This window comes from Cupressus sempervirens, chromosome 5 (assembly GCF_028749045.1).
Source record: "Cupressus sempervirens isolate cs-2001-9-10 chromosome 5, ASM2874904v1, whole genome shotgun sequence".
Taxonomy (NCBI): domain Eukaryota; kingdom Viridiplantae; phylum Streptophyta; class Pinopsida; order Cupressales; family Cupressaceae; genus Cupressus; species Cupressus sempervirens.
Genome location: NC_143122.1, coordinates 620,353,617 through 620,361,166, shown reverse-complemented (window position 1 = coordinate 620,361,166; position 7,550 = coordinate 620,353,617).

The following is a 7,550-nucleotide window of genomic DNA, read 5'->3' as shown; positions in this document are numbered from 1 at the left end:
GTTAAAGATCTATTTATAAGTAATTTATAACTTTGGGTTTTGATTGAACAACTTATAGTGTTAAAGTTTTTAGTTTAACATTCACAATAGGAAGGAAACCAAAAATCACTTGGGAAAATTTCCATGCTCTTTGCTACTTAAAAACCTTACGCACGATCACAAAGCTGAAAATGAACCATGCCAACTAAATAAATTCTGGTGTATAAGAAAATGCTTCCTCTTATGTAATCAATTGTATGAATAACCAAGCCTCACATCATATCAGAGCTATAACAATTAACTCCAAGAAGTCTTTAGTATACATGATACTAATTATAGAACTTTGTGAGATAATAGAAGGGAATAGAGAAATATGTTGCATCTTAATGATATTCTTTACCTAGATTGATCAACTAAGTGTGAATTTGTCTTTCATCTCCTTATCAGTCTAAAGTATATTGGAACCCTATTGAACACCAATAACCAGCAAGAATATTTTTGATAGTTGTGTGAAATCTGCTTATTAAACCAAACTGAATTTCAATAACCAATTAAGGTGCACTACACTAGGTGTAAGTAGGTTAAGGTAAGATAGAGGAAGTGTGTTTTCTCATAGTTTTGCATCTTGACATTGTGGTTCTAAAAAATTTATAATGGAATATGTAAACTAGTTAGGGGCATTGAGAAATGTTTAAAAACATTTTTGAATTACCATAACATGACACCTCTTCTCTTTTATATAATTATTGGGTTGATGGTTGTTGTAGATAGAATCCCTATGTCCCAAAATACTCTTTCTACTTACTTCACTAATTACTCATTTGAAAGTAAGACTTAGGTATCCTTTTTGCTTCCTATTGAAACAATAGAAACCTAGTCTATGTTGAATCTTCATTTGTCGTTGATTAATCTTCAAAGTGTGTTGAACATATATATCAAAATCTATGTTTATATTAGTTATTGTTTACTTCTCTAATATTCTAGTTATGTTATAAGTAGATGTTCCTACTCTTTTTCAAAAGAATAGCAGATAACTTGGATGGAACCCAAAACTCCTATTTTTAGTTATTATGTTGGGCCTTTGTTACTTGAATGGTGCATAAGGTGAGATCTCTATGTGAGATTTTATAAGTGATAGTAACTCATGTTGGGGAATCCTTATATTCATTGTTATACTAAAATGTTCCTTCCACTGGACATATTGGGATTCATATACAATGTTGATTGTATTAGTGATGTAAGCTGAATATATCATAGAAAATATACTTATTAGTGTTTTTATGTAGAGTAGCATAACTTATAGAGAAATCTATTCCTTATAGGAATAGCACCAATCATGTGAATAATCTAAATTTGATTTGAGTGTTACTATTGGGATGTTTTTCACTAAGAATGTGGTTTTTCCTTAAATGAATTAAGTTCACTAACAATGACTATTCATATTTCTAACATGCACGTGAATGGTATATGTATAATCTCTAGCAATTCTAAGAATTAGTAGTATCCTTATATCTTTCTTGGTTTACTTCTCTATATCAAAAGCATTGAACATATAATTCATTATAGTACATACAAATTAAAGGTGTGTAATGTAACTTTGTTTAATGAATAAGAGATCATGTTCAATCTTTAAAATTAATGTGTTTTTAATCTTTTTGGACTAGTCAAGATAAGAACACTATGTGTAATGGTGTAGACTAAGATTTATTGATTAGGAATATCATTTTTATAACATTTATGACTATGTGCCTATGTGTAGATATTACATATGTTATTGTCCATATGAATTGATGGGGCATTAACAATATTTTTTGAATTTATTACTAGTCATTGGTTTTTTCCTTGTACAAGTGCCTTATGTTACTGTGTGAGAGGGATGGAAATTCTCTAATCATAATATAGATGGTGTTTCACATAATTCCATTACTTCTCTTGTTATTACCTAATTAGACTTCCTCGGTGTTGGGTTGGGTATCTTTCATGTCAGGAAAGATTTTGGGGGAACTTAGCAACTTCGTGGTAGGGTGGTAAAGCATCCTACAATATTCTCACCCTTGTGTTCTTACATAGGTTTTGGAGCTCATTTCAACTCAGTCATCATGGTTAGACCATCTGATATCTGGTATCTGTCATATGTATTCTTTTAAATTTAATGTTAACTAAATATCTATGTTGATTGGTCAATATTCCAATTACCTTGACTCTCTTTGACCTTCCACATTTTATAGAGATTGTTGGGATGGCATTGGTTTTGCAAGGGCAGTCTTTACATTAAAGCTAATCTAATAGACTTGACCAAATTTGTCAAAGACAATAAAGAAGGAAGATGGTGCTATGTGTGTCAATGATCCAGAATCTTCTGCAACAAAATTCAAACTTCAAAGGATTGATTAAATAGATTGGAATTGCAATGGTTGTGAGAAACATAAGAACATTGTTATCTAGTGGTAGAATACTGGGAATGAACTTGAGGCATCACTTTTTATTGCCTACTATCCACGAGAAAGAATATTTACAAGTGGCAATATTTACATTTATACTTTTAAAAATATTTTGATTTTTAAAATCTCCTTCTTCAAAAGAATTTGTATTTTGAAAAGGAGAAAGGTTATTTCTTTTATCAAAACATTTTATTTTACAGCAAGTATGAAAACAAAAGGAAAAAGTCATGAGAATTAGGATATATTCAAACACAAGACATGTAATTGAAAGCTTCATTTTTGGTAACCAAATGGGGTCCTCAGGAAGTTTATTTAGTGTAAAATATTTCCAGAGATAAAGATTATGACTTTCATCTACTAGAGGCTTTGTGTTGTGGTTGCGAGATTTTAATTCTATTTTGATTGCAATTGTAGGAAGAAAGAAACATCTTTATTTTCTAGATTATAATTTGTAAATGTAGGTACAATTGGATCTATGTTATCTTGTCGTGTATTTGGAGAAGGAAGATGTTTGTATATCAGATCTTTGACTTTGAATATTTATCTTTTAACTAAGATCAATCTTTGAATTGATTCAATTATTCTTTAAATTTAGCTTTGTCTTACATTATCTATGTGTTTATTATGTGGTCTATAAACCATGATAATGCATGTACTTGGAAGAATCTACATGTATTTCTCCCTTAATTTTCTTTGTCATGTAATAGTCAGATAAATGATCTTTATATCATTTATTATTTGTTTCCAATCATTTAGTTCTTTCGCATCTATCTCATGTTCCTTGGTAGACGTTTGTATTCCTTTATTGCTTTTGGGTTAAAATAATTCCCAAAATTCATATTCATCAAAAAAATAGAGTTGTACTTTTATATCAAAATTTAGAGGGCACTTATGCATTCCAATTTCTAAGTGACTTGTCTTCTTGGTTAGGGCATTCACGAGCCATTTTAAGGTTATTTTCATAAAAGAAAAATATTTTTACTAATATATTTTTGGTGACTCCACTCAAGATTGAAAGCGAAGTTCTAGTTCTTTCCTTTATTAGAAAATTGAAAGTACTTCCCTGAGGATAGAGGTTGGCAACTCTGATTTTATTTGGTGAAAAAATCTAGTGTTAGTCATGGCCTTGATTTTAGTCAAATCATGACATCGATAGTTTGGTCCTTTTGGTTTGCATCATTACATGACCATTCCTATAGGATCAAAACAATACAAGTTTCCAAATTTTCTCGAAAGAAATGACCAATATCCTAATAGTCGCATTTGAGCATTTGACAAAACTTGTGAGATTCTTGGAGTTTTGGAAGAAGCAATCTATGTTATTTTGTTTGTTAAGTCCCTTATTGGTGATGTTGCTACTTGGTTTCAACATCTAGAAGCTTGGTGTTTGGAGCATGTTGAAGGATATATTTCTTGCTAGGTTCAAAATAGAAATTATGTTGGTTTTCTCTCTTACACCAATTTCTTCAAATCTATAAAGAGGGGTGATGGAACATCAAAAAAATTATGTGTTTTTGTCATTTTTTTCAAAATTGAGATCTATCTCTAATTAGCATTTTGATTTCATGATTTTGGCGTCACTTGCTCTCTGATTTTGCAATTTTGGAATGAGATTTTTAGTTGTGCTCTGATTTCACAATTTTTATGGAGGTTGTTAGAAGCAATAGTTCACTAATATAATTTGGGGGGGTGAATCAATTATGTATCAATCTTAAAAAATTCTTACTTTATCAACCAAATTAAATAGCAATCATAAAGAAATGCCCATACATACATACACCAGATATGTTGACTAGGGAAACCCTTGATCAAAGGGAAAACCCTAGTGGGAGTGATGCCCACAGAATAATATACTAATCTGAATATTCCTTGTTAGAGGATAGACCCTATTAGGAGTTTGTTACAATACTTAGTACAAAGAGTCCCTATTAGGAGACTTTGAATCCTTGTTAGGAGATTCCAACCCTATTAGGAGTTGAAGAAGGCAGTTGAACCCATTGTCCAAATAGCTTCAGGATCATATCAATGAACCCATTATCCAATTGATCTTGGTACTATTTCTTTCAGAATAATAGATGTGGAACAATCTATTTTCTCTTCCTCTATCCAATACGTCAAACTCCTTCACCTTCAAATCATGCAAATAGATCTAGAACTCATTAGTAACCCTTAAGGTCACTTACACACATTAGTAGATTACTCTTCTCTTCTACTTCACAATTCGCAAGTCTTCTTTGCTTCTTGATCACAATTACAATCTCTATAACTTGGAAAACACCTTTCCTTTATACCATACTCAATTATTAATCTTTAGAGTTGGCTTCATACACTTAACATTCATTTGAGTCGGCACCATATTTAATTAATGTTGTCAGCTCACAATTGTTTCCAAACTTTCACACGTGCAACTTTCGTACCTACACACTTGCTGAAATCATTAGTTATTAGTGTACTTCCTCCAGTTAATTATGTAACCCTTTATTCCAAACATAATATGTTATATTGATCATACAATAGAGATTGCTTTCCCAATTCTTTTTTTCCCTTTCGATCTCTGTAAATCATTAATATCTTTCATACACTATCAATTCAGATTCTGCGCACTTGACCACATGTCAAATACATGTTGTAGTATATGTTGTTAACTATGCATGGGCAAATACACAATGTCATGCCCTCAATATATAGATGTTATTATGTTGCTATGTCAGTCTTACTATGTTGTCATCAATGGAAAACAAAGTCATAACACTATTCTGCAATATTTTCTCATAGCATCATCATTCATGCTAACAATCTCCCCCTTTGGAATTGATGGCAACATAGATGAAAAACATCTAGTTCCAAGAATACCAATGAGTTTTCTTTATCAATCAAATCTTGCTTCATGTAACACTACTCCCCCATAGTGCAAGTTCTCTTGTTTTCTCATATCACTTTCTCTCCCATTCTAATGTTTATATCCCTTTCTTAATGTTTTTCATATCATTGTCTCTCCCCTGTTGACATCAATGTCAAAGGTAGTACAAAAATGAACACATAACAACCTATTAGCATGACCATAAGTCGGTATGTTTCTTTACAATCTTTGCATATGATTAAATAACACAAGTATCTAAAGATATTGTTGCATACCAATCACCTATTGCCAAGAGTCCTTAACTAACTCTATTCATCACAGATGCTCCCCCATTGAGGAAGCATTAGCATTCAATCCAGTCTAACAATGGTGTTGTGTACCCTAGACTAATGCATTTTTGTATCTTTTACTCTAAGCTAGGTAGGGGCATAACCCCAAGCATACCTTTCAAGTATTCAAATGTATCCTTTGGTAAGGTATTTGTGAAAATGTCTACAATCTGTTCCTTAATGCTGATGTGTTCCAATTTGATTTCTTTCTCTGCAATTTTTTCTTTTAGCACATGATATTTTATAGAAATGTGCTTAGTCTTAGAATGCAAAATGGGATTCTTAGACATGTTGACTATACTTGTGTTATCATAGTAAATGATAATAGGTTCTATGAATGTTATTCCAATATCCTTCATCATCTACTTCATCCATATGAATTGATTACAATTGTTTGATGTTGCAACATACTCTACCTTTATAGTACTTTGTGAGGTACAATCTTGCTTCTTGCTGAGCCAAGAAACTAATATTCCTCCAAGGAAAAATGCTCCTCCGCTAGTGCTTTTACTATCATCCATGTCTCTTGCCCAATTAGCATATGTTTAGGTATAGAGAGTAAAGTCACTATTTTTGTCATACCAAATACCATAATCTGATGTTCCTTTCAGATATCTAAATATTATTTTCACTACTATATAGTGATATTCCTTAGGATCAGCTTGAAATCTTGCCATATTTCCAACTACATTGGCTATATTTTCTATGAGTCAGATATTGCAATCCTCCAATCATAGATCTGTACTTCTTTTGTTCAAAGTAGGCATCTCATTTTTGCTAGATAATTTATGACCAATTACCATAGGAGTTCCAATAGGTTTACAACTTTCTAAACCAAATCTTTTCAATAAATCCTATAAATACTTGGTTTGAGAAACAAAGATACCTTCTTTTCTCTTAACAATATGCAATCCCAAGAAAAAATTCATTTCACCTATCATGCTCATTTCAAACTCATTCTTCATGTCTTCTAAGAATTTGTTATTCGCTTCATCATTTCCACCAAAAATGATGTCATCAACAAATACAATAGTTATCAGCAGACCATCTTCTATTTTCTTTAAGTACAAGTTACCATATGTTGTTCCTTTAGAAAATTCAAGCTTTGCTAAGTATTTATCCAACCTTGCATACCAAGTTCTTGGTGCTTATTTTAATCCATACAATGCTTTCTTTAGTCTACAAACCATATCCTTTTCTTTTGTTAAAAGAAAACCCTCTGGTTGCTCAATGTAAACTTCTTCTTCAAGTTCCCCATTCAAGAATGTTGACTTAACATCCATTTGATATACCTTAAAATTCTTGTTTTTTGCATATGCTAGGAACATTTTGACTACTTCCATTCTTGCTACAGGTGCATATGTTTCTTCATTATCAATTCCTTCTTGCTGAGAGTGGCCTTTGCACACAAGTCTTGCCTTTTTTCTTATCACTTCTCCTTGTTTAGTCATTTTATTTCTGAATATCCATTTATTGCCAATCACATTTTTGTCCTTGGGTCTAGGAGCTAATTCCCATGTGTTATTTTTAATTATCTACTAGAGTTCTTCCTTTATTTCTTCTTTCTAATAATTATCTTTGATTGCTTCATCTATGCTTCTTGGTTCTACTTGAGAAATTAGACATAGTTCGTCATTAATTTTGGTCCTTGTCATTACCCCTTTTTCTTTACTTCGTATTATCTAATCAATAGGATGATTTCTTATCATGTTTCTATTTGGAGTATGAATTGCTACTTCAATTCTTATCTCAGGTACTGTGCTCTATTCTTCTCTCATATCTTCAATTTGCACATTATTCTGCAAGTCATTGTTAGTCTTGAGAAATAAATCATTACTTCTATCAGCCTTTATAGAGTAATCATCTCCATCAGAGTTATATTCCATTATCTTTTCCTTGGTACCAAACATTTCATCAACTTTAACATTTGCACACTCTAAT